The sequence below is a fragment of the Garra rufa genome, chromosome 9 (genome assembly GCF_049309525.1).
Source record: "Garra rufa chromosome 9, GarRuf1.0, whole genome shotgun sequence".
NCBI lineage: Eukaryota > Metazoa > Chordata > Actinopteri > Cypriniformes > Cyprinidae > Garra > Garra rufa.
The window spans coordinates 45,366,733-45,387,486 of record NC_133369.1 but is presented as its reverse complement, the minus strand read 5'-3'; positions in this window follow the sequence as shown (position 1 = coordinate 45,387,486).

Below are 20,754 nucleotides of genomic sequence, written 5' to 3'. Positions count from 1 at the left end.
TACATAACAAAATAAAAAATAAGTATAAGTTTAGGCAGAAGAAATTACATGCACAAATAGATTTGATCTTTATATTAAATGTATTCTAAATTTAAACTTTGTAACTATTTGGTGTAACTACAAAGTTGTCTTAAGACAAGAACGGCTATTGCTTTATTAACTGGAGAACTTTGATGAAACGTTTTGATCCACTTCAAATGCTGACTACTGTATATGGAATAACCAATAGTAAATAAATAAATAATAAAACAGAAAGCAAAATTTTTACATAACCAAAAAAAAAGAGAGAAAGAAGAAGAAGTATTCTTCCTTGGATGTTCAGATGATGCATAATGTATATAAAATATAAAATAAAATACAATATAAAATATAAAAAACAGAATAAAAAAAATTAAATATAAAAAATAAAAATAAAAATAGAATAAAATAATATAAAATATAAAAGAAAATAACAAATAAAAACAAATAAATAAAAACAAAAGAAAATAAAATATAAAAGAAAATAACTAAATAAATAAAAAAATTAATAAATAATAAAATAAACTATAAAATAAACTAAATAATAATAAAAGAAAAGAAAATATAAACGAAAATGAAAATAATAAATTAAAACTAAATAAAATATTTAAAAAAATAATAATAATACAAAAAAATAAAAATTAATAACAGTGAAGATTACAAGTATAAATTTAGGCAGAACAAATGACATGCACCAATAGGGTTGATCTTTATATTAAACTCCACCACCAGATTTCTTCAAGGGATGTTAAGATGATGCATAATGTATCACCACTGATTGCCATTCAGCATTTAAACGTCATGGGCAGAATGAAACATAGGGACTTACAATCCATCATGAAAGAGCCAACTAGAAAAACAACAGCTCTCAAGAGTTTTCTTACATGGCTGAATTATACGTTCTGAACACAAACCTCAAACAGGTCAATCGAAAAGGTCGTTTGGGGTGAACTGCGTCAGAACGGCCGCAGTAACTGTGTGACTTCCACTGGTTTTACAGGAGCACACTTGGACAGCAGCCGCACTCAGTGAGCAATAAACATATATGTGCGTGTGAGATGACATTTGTGTAAAGCCACAGTCTGCTGGACATGGATATGACATCAGCAGTCGCCCGGGGCAACCAGACCTTTAGATGGGTCAACCTTTAGTGGCCGCTAAGAATAGAGCTGCTATCGCTGTGTATTTTTTGTTTGATTGATGCGCAGTGAGCAATCATTTTGTCAAATGTGACGTCACGGCTCTGGTGTTGTGTGCAGGTCAGTGGACTTTGGACTCAGTGTTGACGTGGACCAGTGGAAACACTAGCTCTGCTCCTTGTTTACATAGGAAGTTGCCTTCTAAGACAGCATCCTAACCATCATGGAATCTCATTAATTTCAGATTATCATGTTATCCATGCAGAATCGGTCTTAATGGTCAATCGTGCATCACTAAAACAGCACACAGAGAGACATGACTCACCGATTCCACCGATTTAACATTAACATGCTGCAAAATGCATTAAACTTTTAGTCATTTTGTTGTTTTTGTCATTTTGACTAGCTTTTAAAACTGAAATCCATACAATTACATTGATTTAAAAAAAGAAAAAGCTAATAAAAATGACAAAATGATGTTTTTTAAAATCATTATAATTGTATGGATTTCAGTTTTAGTTATTTTAGAGCATGAATTGAAACTAAAATATTAATAAAAAAAATAAATTGCCTTGCTTGTTATTTATTTTTTATTTCAGTTATGTCCTTGAGCATTTGAATTTTGTTTTTATTTTAATTTCATTTAATGTTTCAATCATTTTGTACAGTTTGTGTCATTCGTATTATTTGTTTATTTATTTATTTTAAATAAGTCGATAGTTTTACTTATTTTAGTATGTAAAGGTAAACAACAAACAAATATGTTGCACTGGCAACCAGCTAAAATAAAATAAATATAGTTTTATTTATTTTTATTTGATGTCAATTTGTTTATTTCATATTTTAATTCAGTTTTCTTTCTAATTTTATTAAACATTTTAGTCATTACAATGCAATTTAATTGATTTTTATTTCAGTCTTAGTTATTTTAGAGCATGAATTGAAAAATAATAATAAAAAAATATGTTGCCTTTCTGGAATAAAACAAACTTTTTTTATCTTATCTTTTAATATTTTACATTTTGTTCACATTTTGATTTCATTAAATGCTACAGTCCTTTTGTAGTGTTTTTATTATTTTTATTTTTTTTATTTTTTTTAAGTAGATAATTTCATCTGTTTGCCAGTGAAACATATTTGTTTACTGAGTTTATCTTGACATACTAAAATCAGTAAACAAATATGTTTTACTGGCAAACAGCTGAAATAAAAATAAATGTAGTTTTATTCATTTCTTTATTTCAATTATTTTATTTAATATTTTAATTATTTTTTGTTTTTGTCATTTTCGTTAGTTTTTTTTAATTAGTTAATAGTTTTAGTTATTTTAGTATGTCAAGATAATCTAAATACAAAACAAATCTGTTGAAATCATAAATCAGCTGACAACCTGCTGAAATAATATACATTTGTTTAATGTATATTTTATTTAATTTCGGTTGGCTTATGTCATATTTTATTTCTCTTTTCATTTTACTTTTATTAAACGTTTTAGTTTTTACAATATAATTTCATTGAATTTTATTTCAGTTTTAGTTATTCTAGAGCATGAATTGTAACTAAAATAATAATAAACAAATAAAAATGTGGCCTTGCTGAAATAAAATAAACGTGTTATTTATATTTTATAATGTTTAAGGTATTTCCTTTAATATTTTAATTTTGTTTTCATTTCATTTTCATTAAATGCTTCAGTCATTTTATAGAGTTTTTATTTATTTATGTATTTATTAAGTAGATCATTTGACTTATTTTAGTATGTCAAGATAAACTAAATAAACAAATATGTTTCATCGGCAACCAGCTGAAATTAAATAAATAGAGTTTTATTTATTTTTATTTTATGTCAATTCTTTTATTTCATATTTTAATTCAGTTTTCATTTTAATTTTATTTAACATTTTAGTCATTTTGTGAACTTCATTTGAACAACTTTAAAGGCGATTTTCTCAATATTTAGATTTTTTTCAGATTTTTTTCTCAATATATCAGATTGTTAAATAGTTGTATCTCAGCCAAATATTGTCCTATCCTAACAAAAGTGCATTAATGAAAGCTTATTTATTCAGCTTTTATATAATGTATAAATCTCAATTTCAGAAAATTTACCGCTGAACTAATTTTCTTAGATTTTTTTTTTGTTTCCAGCCAAAATATCTAAAAATTCTTAAATTAAGGATTTTCTAGACAAGTATTGACAAGTTATTGTCTTGTTTTCAGTGTGTTTTTGCTTGAAACAAACGAAATAATCTGCCAATGGGGTAAGAAAAATAGTCTTGTTTTCAGTTTGTTCTAAGCAAAAACTCACTTAATTTTGACTTGTTTTTTTCTGAAAACAAGAAAATAATTTTTACTCGTCTAGAAAATCCTTTTTGATTTAAGAATTTTTCGATATTTTGTCTGGAAACACAAGCATTTTTTGCAATGTTTTTTTTGTTTTGTTTTTTTGTCTCAGTTGACTATAATAACCCCAGTATGGATTTATGATTATAAGCACATAAACACTATTTAAATATTATAAGCTAATCAGAACCTACACCCTGCTTTTTTTTTAATTTTTTTTACAAAAATACACATTTTTACAAATTAACACGTCCCTAAAAGGACATTTTGTCAGACTGGCTCCCTCATATCCAAGATGACTTTTTCCCAGTTAGTTTTTTGCAAGGTGTTCTGGGACACATGCAGTGCTGCCTTTGAATTCGGCCAAAATGCCTTATCGTCATCATTTTGATCAGTCTTCACATCAAAGAGTGCCTGACGCAGTCTGAATGCTCTCTAGGTAGGCAGCTCAGAGCTGAGGTTTGGACCAAATCTGCAGACGTCTGATCTTCTTTATGATCCTGAGCAGCCGCAGGAGGGAACACATAAAATCACGAGCCATTTGATGAGTTTATTTTTGAAATCAGAGCCCAGCAGAAAAACTCTGGCAGTCTTGAACCATTGCTCGGTTCTTGACTGGTAGGTATAGTATAGAGAAGTACTGTCAGAATCGTCAAAGACATTCCCTCCGTCGCCTAATGCGTTTTCCAACCGTGGACTGGAGAGCCGCCGGCTATTCCATGGGACCTTTTCCCTTTCCTTTCCGTGAGGCATTTTTTCCACATGAAGAGATTTATGGAATTGGAGAAACGCTGAAGGAAAGTGACACTGTTTCCCAGAGCAAAGCCCCCATCCCAGTGTTGGTGCCGAGGAATTGCCTTCACATCCAACAACTCACCGCCCGCTGATTGCCATTCAGTCTCAGCAAAACAAACTCACTTCTGGAAACACATGCACCTTTACAGTAATATACATATATCGCATGTGCATACAAATACACTGCAAAAAATGCTTTTCTTACTCAGATTTTTTAGGTAGCCAAAATACCTAAAAACTCTTAAATCAAGAAGGATTTTCTATATGAGTGAACATTATTAGAACAAGCAAAATTATCTGCCAATGGGGTAAGGAAAAAAAATCAAACATTTCAAGCAAAAAACAAGATCATTTTTCTTACCCCATTGGCAGATTATTCTGCTTGTTTCAAGCAAAAACACACTTAATTTTGGCTTGTTTTTTTTTTCTGAAAACAAGACAATTGTTTTTACTCATCAACAAATCTTTCCTGATTTAAGAATTTCTAGATATTTTGGCTGGAAACAAGACAAAAAAAAAATTACTCAAGATAATCTAACATTTGCTTTCGTTTTTTTACTGCTAAAGAATTGACATTTTATCTTCTGCGGTCTACTGTTCAGACGTGAATTTATTTTTCTCCAAACCTGAGGCTTTTGGCGTAAAAAGGCTTTTACATTTACAAAAATAGAACTTTATATGTTAAAAACAAACAAGCAAGCCCTGCTCAGGTTTAAAAAGTAATGCAAATGTCATATAAAAGTAAAGTAATGCATTACTTTTCATAAAAAGTAACTAAATAACATAATTAGTTACTTTTTTAGGGTGTAACTCAATATTGTAATGCATTACTTTTAAAAGTAACTCGATTTAGATTTGAATGCCTTTTGCAAAGTCATGATGAGAAGTTGTGGTGTTTTCCATCATTTGGCCTCGTAGGACTGAACATGAAAGGTCCAAGGATGGAGCCCTGGGGGACTCCAGTTTCAGCAGTTTTGTTTTCAACAAAAATTCTCTTTTACCATCGCACAAGTCTCACACAAAACATGAAACTCTCATGTGGGAGGCACATGGCTATACTGTAAGGTGCCTCCTGTGGAAAATAAATGCAATGGATATAAGAAGAAATGAAGGTAAGATGAGCTTTTGAGAGAGGTGTGGTGGTGCGAAAGGACAAAGGATGTTTGTCTCAGGTCTGCTATAAGTGTTTTCTCATTGTTGTGCTTGTAACTCTGTTGTTCAGTGTCACAAACAGACTGGGTGGAGAATAGGAAGAGAGAGAGAAGGTGATCCTTCTGTCTGTGAGATTACATTCATTAGAGTTAGCAGGTTTGCATTTAGTCACTAGCTGCTGCTGAGATAATCACTCATACATGCAGGGCAATAGGAAAGTAGGGTAAACCCACAGACAGATGAGACATGGAGCTAATGGAAATCCACGGAGCTAATGGAATCTGTCATTAGGACTCCCAGAGAAATATTTTGCTACTCAGACACTGCTCTTTCATTTAACTCTGTCATTTAGAGAGGTAATAGAATTGCTTTCTTAATATTTTATGATTGAACGTTTTTTCAACTATGAAAACTGAATGTCTTCTTCCCAGAAGGACTATTTATGTAAACATCTCATTCAAAAATTGTAGCAGTTTTGACGTCAGACCCTGAAACATGATCACATGACCTTTGTTTTTTTCAGTAACTTGGCTCACTCAGTCGGTGAAGTAATGCAGAGGAAGTAGATACTATTATTGCAAAATAGCTGAAGAACAAGTGATGAGAGTCAAATGTGGTTGTGCAGTTCATTTTTAACACAATCTTTGATCATTTCAGTCTGACCTGAATAGTTTGTGACACTAAAAACATTACATCTTTAGTATACCAGAAATTAATGAATATATGAATGATTAAAAGAAAGAACGAAAGAATGCAATGACCCTCATGAGAGTGTCTTGGGTTTCTAGTGGATAAGTTTATATGCATTTTGCGATCCAATACTCATCCACATCCACTTTATGTGTCCTACACAAAGGACTTTTTCTACCAGGTTTGAGACTATGAATCTACAATGCAATACAAATGCAGTAAGAGCAGTGGCTTGTTCTCAAATTAAAAACCAGTGGATACAGGACACATCCTTCTTCAGTAAGAGTATGAATGGTTTTTAAAGATGTTTTTTATGCTCATCAAGGCTGCATTTATTTGATCAAAAATACAGAAAAAAATCTAATATTGTGAAATATTATTGCAATTAAAGAAAGCTGTTTTCTATGTGAATATATTTTAAAATGTAATTTATTCCTGTTATACAAAGCATCATTACTCCAGTCTTCATTGTCACATGATCCTTCAGAAATCATTCTCATATGCTGATTTATTATCAATGTTGAAAATAGTTCTGCTGCTTAATATTTTGTTGGAACCTGTGCTAATTTTTTTTCCAGGATTCTTTAACAAATACAAAGTGGAAAAGAACAGCGTTTATTTAAAATATTAATCTTTTGTAGCAATATAAACTACCATCTAAAAGTTTGGGGTCAGTAATTTTTTATTTTTTCTATTTTTGAAAGAAATTAATACTTTTATTCACCAAGGATTTGTTGAATTGATAAAAAGTGATAACACAGACTTGTACTGTTAGAAAAGATTTATATTTTGAATAAATCCTGTTGTTTTTAACTTTTTATTCATCAAGGATCCTGAAAAAAAGAATCACGGGTTCCAAAAAATGGTGATGCTTTGCATCAAAATATATTAATACAGAACGCTATTATCATGTATTTACTATTAATAATTTTTCACAATTTTTTTTCACAATTATATATATATATATACACACACACACACACATACACACATACATACATACAAAAAACATTGTTGCAACATATTCCAAGTAACTGAACTTACATACATACATGCATTTATGATATGAAATCTTGCTTTCTTAAAAAATAAAAATATGAGGTATATATATGAGGTAAGAAAAAGAACTTAATGACTTCATTTTTTGATAAATACTTTGCTATAAATACTTTTGATAAACTACTTGTCATTTTGCTTCTTAGGTAGGATATGTTTGTCAAAACAATTCCCATTTACACCAAAAGCAGTAGTACATTACGCTTTTTTGTTTTTGTAGTTTTCACAGAGACTTTGAAACCTCTATTGCTGGTCAAATAAATGAATGGGCAAAATGCAAAAAACTTTTTTTCAGTTTTTTGTAGAAAAGGTGTTGTGTAAATGCTCCCTAAGTATATCGTGTATCTAGTACGTAGGTATTTTTAGATACACTTTACTGTTGAAGAAGACAAAAATTGAGTAAGAAAGTATTTTTTTCACAGCAGCAGGGCGCACATCTTCCCAACTACAATGAGGAATCCTTCATTCACTGTGAAGCAAGTGGTGAACGATCATCCAATCAAAAGTTCAATACTTAAAGCCAAAGTTCTGTTCAAACTACTATTGGCAACAGTAAAGTGATGCTTGCAGCAATAAGAATGAATTGAAACACTGTTGGTTTTCCTCTTCCTCTTTCCCTCTTTATCAAAAGTCATCGATCAGACATGAGCGGAGCTGCTTTAATAAGGTCATTTCTGTATGCTGGAGGAGGATCATGGTCCGTCTCGCACTCTCAGAGGTTTCCACAGAGACAACAGACACCGAGTGAGTCACTCCGCAGTGTGCAACACTAAATGTCATCTGGGTTCATGTGTAGAAAAGCACTGAGTGGAGGAGTGGACCAGAGCAGGTGTTTCTTGACGCAGCAGGGTGTAACCAAATGTTTACAATAGGCGTACATGACATTTGCAATATAGGCACCATCATAAACAAACATGACGCACTCCTTCATACCTCACAATCTTCACAAGAATCTCTCTTATGAAAAAGACGTTTATTCAAGTGTGCTATTAGTATACTTCTTTAAACTAAAAAATAGGAAATGTGCTTTATATACTTTTTAGAAATATACTTAAAATGACTTATACTTAGAAAATGTCTAAATATTGAAGCCATACTTGTGCGCTGAGAAACCGTGTTTTCATTGTTATACTCCAGGGGCACTATTGTACACCTTCTGAACAGAATTTCCAAAACACAAGTGAAGAAGAAACCGAAACAACAGATGCTTCCACATGTAATTTAACACAATCCTCAGACATAAAACAGCATTAAAAAACTGTGTAATGTTATGGAAAAAAATGTCGACCCATGAAGAGGCAATGACTGTCAAGCTTTGGGGTGTTGATCAAGTCCATCTGCATTTTATTTATTTATTATTAATGAAACTTACACACATTCAAGTGATAATCATATAAATGCATGAAGCTAGAATAAAATGTTTTTGTTTACAAGCAGACACCCTGTCCTTTCTTTTGATGTTTTGTATGTTTTGTTTGTTTCAGATATTCATATAACAAAATATATACAAATTAATACCTAAATGTGGACATAGTAGTATACTTAAAGTATGATGTAAAGTTCACTTAAAGAAAACTTGCAGTATAAAACTACTAAACTAGTAGTTTACTAAGACTATACTTCAAAGTGTAGTAAAAATTCAATAAAAAGTATTTAATTAGTAAACTATCATATACCTATAAGTTCACTTTTAGTATACTTGCAGTACAAACTGAAAACATAGATGTAAACTAGTTGTGTACTCAAAGTTTACTACTGTTATACTTTAAAAGTATACTTTTATATACTTAAAAGTGGGCCAATTTAGTCCCAGGGAGTATTGTAATAGTACACTTAAAAGTATACTACTAGTACACTGATATTTGTATACTTACTACATAATGTATACTTAAAATATACTTGACTTTTACTTACGTATACTTTATAAAATAAACTTGAAGTATACTTCTTCTTGATAAGGGATGTTAAACACAGTCCTGACACAGCAGTTAATGAATTAAAATGCAATTCAAAGACAGCAGTCATAATGTTAGAAAGTGTTAGAAGCATTTAAATATAGCTTATAAATTGAGTAAATCTAAGTAAAATATATCTAATAAGTAGACATGGATAACTATATGTAGGATCAAATATTTGAATCAAAATTTATCAAATACATAAAGGATATCTTACAAATTGAATCAAGATAACAATATATTTCTTTTCCTTTTATGAAATAAGATGAACGGTTGGATATTTAGGCAACAATTTTGATATGTCCAAATCAAATAATCACTTACAGGTTTTTCTTTTTCTGATGGCAGTAGCTAATACTTTGTTGTAGTTTTATTGTAGTAACAGTAGCTGTAGTAACCAGGGTTAAACCACTTTAGACACAATATTTAGATTACTGGTTGGCCAAAATGGGTTTTTAAATGGGTTATTTGTAAGTGGTTACATTTGGTCCCCTCTAGTCCTGAACAATTCTTTTATTGTCCCTGTGGTACATCAAGTTTGCTCTAAGAAAAGTCTGTAAAAATAGGGCTCAATGCATAAATATGTTAACATGAAGGAATTTTTGCATTGACTTTTCACAGATATTTTACCTGTGTTTTGAATTATGCATTGCATTGTGTTGTTTTTTAGAGTTAAAAGTACTCAAACAATAATGGTCTGGCAGAATATGACCAGTACACTGAAAAGGAAAAAAAAAAAAAAAAGGTAAAGGACCCTTACCAAAAAGAAGTATACTTCAAGTTTATTTTATTAAGTATACTTAAGTAAAGTTCAAGAATATTTTTAAGTATACTTCATGTAGTAAGTATACAAATATCTGTGTACTAGTAGTATACTTTTACATGTACTATTTTAATACTCCTTGGCACTAAATTGGCCCACCTTCTAGTATGTAACATTTTACTTTTAAGTATAACGATAGTAAACTTTCAGTACACAACTAGTTTATATCTATGTTGTTAGTTTGTGCTGCAAGTATACTAAAAGTGAACTTATAAGTATTCTGATAGTTTACTAATTCAATATATTTGTATGCATTTAGTACACTTTGAAGTATAGTCTATACGGGTTTATACTGCAAGTATACTTGTAAGTTTTCTGTAAGTGAACTTTACATCATACTTTAAGTATACTGATTTGTCCCTATTTAAGTATTAATTTGTATATATTTTGTTATATGAATATCTGAACATGCAAAACATCAAAAGAAAGTATCTGCTTGTAAACAAAATGCATTCTTTTTTTATAAACACTTGAATGTGGGTACGTTTCAGGAATAAAAAAATATATAAATAAATAACATTTTGAACCAAAAGCTTAAAAAAAGACTATTCATGATAATCAAAAGATAGATGGAGTTGATCAACACCCCAAAGTTTGACAGTAATTATAACCTATTCATGGGTTGACATTTAATTCCATAACATTATACAGTTTTCCATATCTATGGTTTTGATGCTGTTTTATGTCTGACGATTGTGTTAGATTATATGTGGAAGCATCTGTTGTTTCGGTTTCTTCTTCACTTGTGTTTTAGAAATTATGTTCAGAAGATGTACAATGGTGCCCCTGGAGTATAACAATGAAAACACGGATTCTCAGAGCACAAGTAGAGCTCAAATATATTTAGATTTTTATAAGTATTCTTAAATGTCATTTTAAGTATAATTCTGAGAAGTTTATAAAACACATTTCTGAGAAGCACATAAAAAGTAGACTGAATATATACTTTCCTATTTTTAGTTTAAAAGAAGTATACTTATAGCACACTTGAATAAACTTCTAAATTTTTCTATAGGGGAATTACTTTGAAATAATTTTCAATTAGAAAAACCTAAAATAGTGTTTCTTGTAAAACATACTCCAATCATTTCTGTTGTATTTCGAAAAATCTTTTTTCCCCCCATCTTTTTTTCTGTTCAATATTTAATATATTACCGTAACATGAATACAGCAAGAAAACTTCATTTTAAATACACATGCTCAGAGAAAAACATGACTAAATAGGACAAACGAATGATTTGCGTTGATCATTTCTGCACACGCTTGCCATTCCGAGTCAGACTCAAATAAACAATATTGCAAAATTTTCATTGAATACTTTAAACAAAACTAAACTTAAGGGAAACACCTGTAACTATATCCACATGAATATAAGCGTGGAATCCCAGAGAATGACACATTTAATAGTTCTGCTAAAGCCATCTGTGCCTGGAAAGAGAGCGAATGAGTATCTTTATATGAGGCAGTACAAAGAATGGCTAGAATTTTTTTTTTTTTTGAAAGAGAATATATGACCAGGAACAAGAAGAAAGGTTTAACGAAGAAAGCAGATGGGCTTTGCTAAAGTTCAAATATTGTTTTGCTAATGTTCTTATTATCTCCTTCCAAATATTTTTACTTTTCCTGCAACAGTTTGGAAGTGCATTCGTATCTTCAAACATATGCACAATAAAAGCATTCTTTCCACTAAACTTTATAAACAAAGTTTGTCACATGGGCTCAAATCCAAAACCCAGTGAGCCGCCTATATAGGATTTGTTTTAAGGAATCCTAGAAACACTCCCAACACGAAGGCTGTTCTAAAACTTGACAGTGTGATTATGATGACTTCACAGATGCATTATGATAAACCAAGCCAAGATAACATACACATTTGTGCTATTAGAGTTTCACAGCATTGGCACCATGATTATGTCAAACTCTGTGAATTGAGTTACATGCACTTCAAGTGAGGAGTTGTTTCTAATGTAGACATTTTAAAACAATTACCTTTGAGGTTCTGTTGCAATTAAAGAAATAGTTTATAGTTTAAACGTAATAGTAACTAGTTTAAAGAAAAAAAATACTGATAATGTCCTTGCTCTTAGTTCATTCAAGATGTAGGTGAGTTTGTTTCTTCATCAGATTTGGAAAAATGTAACATTCCATCACTAGCTCACCAACAAATTCTCTGGAGTGAATGGGTGCCGTCAGAATGAGAGTCCAAACAGCTGATAAAACCATCACAATAATCCACAAGTAATCCACGCCACTCCAGTCCATCAGTTAACATCTTAAAAAGATAAAAGCTGCATCTTTTTAGGATACATCCATCCAATCCATCAAGGCATTTTTGATTTTGCTTCTGGCCAAAATATGAGTCCATAATCCATAAGAATCTCCTGTTGTCTCTCACATCAAAATCCACTATCATATCTGTGTAGATATGTTTTGGACTTTCTCTTGGAAACAGTGCTTTATCATGTTTGACTCCTGATTCAAATCAGTGACTTTTTCATTGTAGAAGGTATGAAGCAGTGTTTGAACTCTCACAACTTTACATGGCCCCAGAATATTTGGTTGTGCAAATACAGTTAAGGTCACAAGCTCACATCCCCAAAATGTTACTTATTTTATCAAAATAAGAGGGATCCTACAAAATCCATATTATTGTTTATTTAGTACCGACCTGAATTTTTTTCTGAAATTTCACACAACAGATGTTTACATATAGTCCACAAGAAAAAGTAATAGTTGTTCATGAGTCCCTTGTTTGTCCTCAACAGTTAAACTGCCTGCTGATCTTCAGAAAAATCCTTCAGGTCCCACAAACTTTGGTTTTCAAGCTTTTTGTTTCAAAAAGTGAAATTTGTATGTTATATTAGTTCACTACACACAAAGTGAAATATTTCAAGCCTTTGTTTCAATTTTAATGATTATCGATTAACGACAAAATAACCCAAATCCAGTATTTCACAAAATTTGAATATTTCATGTGACCAATAAAAAAAAGGATCTTAAACACATGTTGGCTTTCTGAAAAGTGTGTTAATGTACTGTGTTATGTCCTCAGTACTTAGTTGGGCCTCCTTTTGCACTAATTCCAGCATCGCGGCGCCGTGGCATGGAGGCAATCAGCCTTTGACACAGTTGAGGTGTTATGGAGCCCATGTTGCTTTGATATTGGCCTTCAGCTCGTCTGCATTTCGGGGTCTCTGTTCCCTCATCTTCCTTTTGACAATACCCCATAGATTTTCAACGGGGTTTAAGTCAGGCGGGTTTGCCGGCCAATCAAGTACAGTTATTCCATGTCTATTAAACCAGGTACTGGTAGTTTTGGCTTTGTGGGGAGGTGCCAAATCCTGCTGGAAAATAAAATCATCATCTCCAAAAAGCTTGAGTATGCATCAAGCCACTCCTGAAACAATAACAATGTCAGAAGCATCTGTGCTGGGCTAAGGAGAAAAAGTACTGGTTTGTTGCCCAGTGGTCCCAAGTCCTGTTTTCAGATGAAAGCAAATTTTGCATTTCATTTGGAAATCAAGTCCCCAGAGTCTGGAGGAAGACTGGAGAGGCACAAAAGTCAAGCTGCTTAAAGTCCAGTGTGAAGTTTCCACAGTGAGTGATGGTTTGGGGAGCATGTCATCTGCTGCTGTGGATCCATTGTCTTTTATCAAGTCCACAGTCAATGCAGCTGTCTACCAGGACATTTTAGAGCACTTCATGCTTCCTGCTGCCAACAAGCTTTTTGGAGATGATGATTTTAGTTTTCAGCAGAATTTGGCACCCCATTGAAAATCTATGGGGTTTTGTCAAAAGGAAGATGAGGGAACAGAGACCCCGAAATGCAGACGAGCTGAAGGCCAATATCAAAGCAACTTGGGCTCCATAACACCTCAACTGTGTCAAAGGCTGATTGCCACCTTGATGCTGTCATTAGTGCAAATGGAGGCCCAACAAAGTACTGAGGACATAATACAGTGCATTAACACACTTTTCAGAAAGCCAACATGTGTTTAAGATCCTTTTTTTATTGGTCACATGAAATATTCTAATTTTGTGAAATACTAGATTTTTTTGTCTTTAATCCATAATCATCAAAATTGAAACAAATAAAGGCCTGAAATATTTCTCTTTGAGTGTAGTGAACTAATATAACATGCAAGTTCCACTATTTGAAACAAATTATTGAAATAAATGGACTTTCCCTCGATATTCTAATTTCTTCCCACATACTTGTACAATTACAAATAATAAAGCGAAAGCACATGAAACAGTTTGCCATGCAACTGACCATTTACAATCACTTAAATCAATCATATAAAACATAAGTGCTTGCTTAAATGCTTGCTTTGCTCCACCTTAGCCAAACGGTTTTAAACATGCGTGCGATTTGATCGGTGTGTAGAGGTTAAATTTTGGCAAACACAAAAAAACCTCTTTGTTTGTTAACCGTTTGGGAGGCTTGATTCGAGCTGGAGTCTATCATGTTTTATTATAGGAAACAGATGTTATATTAAAACTTCCCTGGCAAATTTTCCACTTCCACACCTCTGAGATCATATTTCTGAGCTTTCCTGAAAAACCGTGCAAGCCTAATTCAGCCTCTCGGCTTTATTTGTACTACTGATTTGGAAGTTGTTTATGCTGTATTCATAGTATTTTAATCGAATATACAGTGGCTGGAAGGCACTATTTGTGGATTGAATATTTGAGAAGCACTGTTTGTTCAGCAGTCTGCAGTTTAATGTGCGTCAGGGTTCAACGCTTGACTTTCATTTGTGCCGACACGGCTGTTTCTGCGGAGCTTCGTAATTGATTGTTTGACAGCTGTTTTCTTTTTTGTTCACCTTCCAAACTGAGAAACTAGCATGTAATTCCTCACACAGGACAAGCTGGACTGTTTACAAATAAAACTCTGACCCAGATAGATAGACACACGCCAATACATCAGCTCAGCAGAAATCCTGCTCAAAATCATTTTTAGCTGATCTGTTGCAATTTACAATACAATTAACATTTATGTTAGGGAAATTCTTCAAGTAGTGTATACATTGATTATTTGAAATATATAAAATCATCAATACAAAACAAATAGTTTATTAGGAACTGGTTCTATTTCTTAGCTAACAATGAAAAATACTTCTAAATCATTTACTGATCTTGCTAATTTTGACATTTATACTGAAAAATATATATACACTCTTAAAAATAAAGGTGCTCTAAAATGTTCTTCAAGCGATGCCATAGAAGAACCATTTTTGGTTCAACAAAGAACCATTCAGTCAAAGGTTCTTTAAAGAAACATCTCTTTCTTACCTTTTTATAATCCGAAGAACCTTCTTTTACCTCAAAGAACATTTTGTGGAACCATTTAGACAAGAAAGGTTCTTCTATGGCATCGTGAAGCACCTTTATTTTTAAGAGTGTAGAAACAATTGTGTGTTTACTACACAAAGAGTGTAGTAAATTTCACACACACAAAAAAATAAAAAAATAAAAATACATAGCAGCATGTAACACATTTTGAAAATAGAAAATCAAATATTTTCTGATCAAACGTAATTCAATGCTATTTATTTATTTATTACTAACATTAACTGACGTTATCAATCAATAATTAATACTGTAACAAATGCATTAACTTATAACGATAACTACTGTGACCTTTTTGTAAAGTGTTACCTAATAGATTTAAATTTTTATTCTGTTTAAATAAAATAGTTTACTTTTTTTAGGAGACATCCTCTTTATAATAAATATAATAAAAATAACTGATACTGAGTCTAATATTGCTGTTCTAACATCATAAAACATTTTAGCTAATTATTTTTTTCCAAAAATTGCTATTTTATTATAAAATAATTTGTGGCTTAAAAAAAAAGCTTTAGGTGTCAGTTCAGAAAGAACTGTTAAATGGCTGCTTTACCAGCTACTAAGGTTTTTCACAAGTTTTTTTTTTTTTTTTTTTTTTCCCCAGAGTGAAGTATTTTTACTCTGCTGTAAAAGTACTTTTTAAGTGTCTGTACTTTATCCGAGTGTTTTTCTTTAGAAAACTTCACAGCATTCCAAAGCACAAACAACAACTTTGATTTATGAGATGTAGTGCAGTAAAATTATGATATTATGCTTTGGATCATAGTTTTCCAAAGAAAAACACTCCGATAAATTATAGATACTTTATAAATTTACTTGAGTAAAGTAAAAATACTTCACTACCCTTACCAAAATGAAGTTCTTTTTTTTATAAAGTACACTTAAGCATTCAACTATCAGTGTACTAGTAGTATACTTTTAAGTGTACTATTTTAATACTCTTTAGGACTAAATTGTCCCACTTTCTAGTATATAAAAGTATACATTTAAGTATACTTTAAGTCTAACAGTAGTAAACAGATACAGATAGTTTACTAATTAAATACTTTTTTAGGCATTTTTAGTACACTTATAGTACACAAAGTATAGTCGTTTTCACCTGCAAGTATACTCGTAAGTTTTCTTTAAGTTAACTATACATCATACTTTAAGTAAACTACTATATTTGTATATCTGTTGTTAAATGAATATCTGAACATACAAAACATCAAAATACAGAACAGGGTATCTGCTTGTAAACAAAAACATTTTATTCTAGCTTCATGCATTGTTTTTTTAAAAAAAATTAATGTGGGTAAGTTTCATAAAGAAAAATTAATAAACATTCAATTCAATTCAATTCAATTCAAGTTTATTTGTATAGCGCTTTTTACAATACAGATTGTTGCAGAGCAGCTGCACAAAAGTTTTAGGCTACTACAATATATTTAGTAGCTTATTAGTGGTGAATACTGTATGTTGAGTCGATGTACATATGATATAAATATTAAATCAGTAACTGTGTAATTAAACAGATGAACACTAATTGCAATGGTTATGTGCTGTAATCAAACTTGTAGGAAAATTATGTAGTGCTGTATGTTGTTTCAAGGCTGGCATCATCTGCGGTCCTCTGAGGGGTTGGCATCATCTCTTCATCTGAATCCGGGCTGAGTCTTGTGTAAATCCTAGTTACCACGGGATGGAAATCCCGTGGCAAAACCACGGGATGGAAATAACATTCTGAATAAAAAGTAAAAAAAAAAAAAAAAAAAAAAGACTATTAATGTTAATCAAAACATAGATGGAGTTGATTAACACCGCAAAGCTTGACAGTCATTATTACCTCTTCATGGGTCGACATTTTATTCCATAACGTTACCCAGTTTTACATATCTATGGTTTTGATGCTGTTTTATGTCTGACGATTGTGTTAGATTACATGTGGGAGCATCTGTTGTTTCAGTTTTTCGTCACTTGTGTTTTGGAAATGCTGTACAGAAGATGTGCAATAGTGCCCTTAGCGTGTAGCAGTGAAAACACAGATTTTCAGAGCAAAAGTACAGATCAAGTATATTTAGACTTTTTCTAAGTATAAGTCAAGTATACTTAAATGTAATTTAAGTGTATAAAGCACACTTCTGGGAAGTACACTTTCATATGTTTAGTTTAAAAGAAATATAATAGCACACTTGAATAAACTTCTTTTTCGAAAGGTACTGTCCACTCCTGGATATATGGGTACTGTCCACTCCTTGGCCATTTTTATTATGCCAATACCATGACATACAATCTTGAAAATCCAAACGATCAAATGTTACTCCGAAACTATCCCTCAAATTCAGTGTGAAAGATATGCCGATATGCTGCCTTGAGACAAAACAAGAAATCTGACCCACATAACCCCAATGCATTCAATAAATATCTGTTTTATAGCCATTTTAATTTGAATTTCCTGTGCAGCATGACCCAAATGTTTGACGTGTAGATGGGCTCAGTGTTTGGATGCTAAACTCTCCCCTGTGTGAGCTTATCGAGGCCTGACAGTGATTCTGCCCAGATGGAGAAATGAAATCACTCTGATTTGAGTGTAATCTGACTCGACTTCAATTCTCGACCTTATATTTTGTGTTTAGCCGACATAGCCATAACTCATAAATATGGCACCAGATGTTTAAAGCAAAAGGCTGCCAGTGGGAGAAATAAAATGAAAATATTCTTTGAAAATATTGCATGAATGTAAATAAACAGGCTGGTGTTGCAGGAGAGCCAATCTACAAATGCAGGTAAGGAAGCCACAGATTAGACTAAATAGTTTGTTTGGTAGCTACTAAAACAGTAGATACATTAGTAGAATCATAATTACCATATGAATTCTTTTTTCTTTTTTTCTTTTTTTTTTGTTGTTGTTGTGAATGGAAGTAATCATGTAATCAGCAAAATGTTCTGACTCAATTTGAGATTTAGTTCAAATCATTCTGCACTTGTTTGCTAATGCAGTAAAATTATGGGATACTTTAAAACAGAAAACAGTGCACTGAATTAGTGATCATGTGCAAACAATCTGTTGCAAGTTCAACACCTTGAGCAGCTGGACAATTTAGTGCATTTAATCACATTTTCCTACCAAAGAAGCAGGAATATATTCAGAATCAGAATCAGAATCAGAATGAGCTTTATTGCCAGGTATGTTTGCACATACTAGGAATTTGTTTTTGTGACAGAGCTCCACAGTGCTACAGAAAGACAGTGACAAGACGATACATATTATAAAAAGAACAATATAGAGGTATACAAGACAGACAATGTGCAAAAATAGCAAAGACATTCGAATGGAGTAAGTATGTGCTTTAAATAAATAACGGAAAAATGAATAAAGAATGTATAGTGTTGTATGTTCCACGATCAAGTGTTCATGAGATGGATTGCCTGAGGAAAGAAACTGTTTCGGTGTCTGGTCGTTCTAGTGCTCAGTGCTCTGTAGCGCCGACCGGATGGTAACAGTTCAAAAAGTGAGTGTGCTGGATGTGAGGGGTCCAGAGTAATTTTGGCAGCCCTTTTTCGTACTCTGGATAAGTACAGATCTTGAAGGGTAGGGAGGGTTGTACCAATGATTCGCTCAGCAGTCCGGACTATCCGACGTAGTCTTCTGAGATCAGAATTTGTAGCTGAGCTGAACCAGATGGTAATTGAAGTGCAGAGGACGGATTCAATGATGGCAGAGTAAAACTGTTTCAGCAGTTCCTGTGGCAGGTTGAGTTTCCTCAGCTGGCGGAGGAAGTACAGCCTCTGCTGGGCCTTTTTCACAATGGAGTCTATGTGAATGTCCCACTTCAGGTCCTGAGAGATGGTATTTCCAAGGAACCTGAATGACTCCACTGTGTTTACAGTGCTGTTCATGATGGTGAGTGGGGGGAGAGCAGGGGGGGTTTTCCTGAAGTCTATGATCATCTCCACAGTTTTGAGCGTGTTGAGCTCCAGGTTGTTATGACTGCACCAGACAGCCAGCTCTTTTACCTCCTGTCTGTAAGCAGACTCGTCACCGTCCTGAATGAGGCCGATAAGTGTGGTGTCGTCTGCAAACTTCAGGAGCTTGACAGAGGGGTCTTTGGAGGTACAGTCATTTGTATACAGGGAGAAGAGCAGTGGGGAGAGGACACAACCCTGAGGGGCGCCAGTGCTGATAGTACGGGTGCTGGATGAGAATTTTCCCAGCCTCACTAGCTGCTGCCTGTCTGTCAGGAAGCTGTTGATCCACTGACAGACTGATGTGGGCACAGAGAGCTGAGTTAGTTTGGGCAGGAGGAGGTTTGGGATGATAGTGTTGAAGGCTGAACTGAAGTCCACAAACAGGATCCTCGCGTAAGTCCCTGATTTGTCCAGATGCTGCAGTATGAAATGTAGACTCATGTTCACTGCATCATCTACAGACCTGTTTGCACGATAAGCAAACTGCAGGGGGTCCAGTGAGGGTCTGGTGATGTCCTTCAGATAAGCCAGAACCAGTTTCTCAAACGCCTTCATGACGACAGATGTTAGCGCCACAGGTCTGTAGTCGTTAAGTCCTGTTATTTTGGGTTTCTTTGGAATGGGGATGATTTCAGAACGTTTGAGAGAGGCGGGGACTTCACACAACTCCAAAGACCTATTGAAGATCTGTGAGAAAATGGGTGCCAGCTGATCTGCACAGGTTTTCAGACAGGCTGGTGTGACACCGTCAGGGCCTGGTGCCTTTCTTCTTTTGTTCTTTTTGAAGACCTTGCGTACCTCATCTTCACTGATTTGAATGGGAGTTGCAGAGGTGGGGGAGAGGGGTGATGTTGGAGGTGTAAATGGTGTCTTTTCAAACCGACAATAGAACTCGTTCAGATCGTCTGCCAGTTGCTGATTCTGCAAAGTGCTGGGGGATGATGTCTTGTAATTGGTGATTTGTTTTAGACCTTTCCACACTGATGAAGAGTCACTGGAATGAAATTGGTTCCTTATCTTTTCGGAATAATTTCTCTTTGCCACTTTGATCTCCTTTTCCAGTGTGTATTTGGCCTCTTTATGCAAGACTTTGTCCCCTTTCCTGTAAGCATCATCTTTGACATGACGAAGCTGTCTGAGTTTTGCAGTGAACCATGGTTTGTCGTTGTTGTAAGTTAAGCGAGTCCTGGTAGAAATGCATAAATCCTCACAGAAACTGATATATGAAGTAACAGTCTCTGTAAGCTCGTCCAGATCAGTAGCAGCAGCTTCAAAAACACTCCAATCAGTACATTCGAAACAGGCTTGTAAAGCCCGCTCTGTTTCGTTGGTCCATCTCTTTACAGACTTTGCTACAGGTTTAGCAGATTTAAGTTGTTGCCTGTAGGTTGGTATAAGATGAACCAGGCAGTGATCAGAAAGTCCCAAAGCTGCCCGTGAGACAGAGTGATATGCATTCCTTATTGTGGTGTAACAGTGG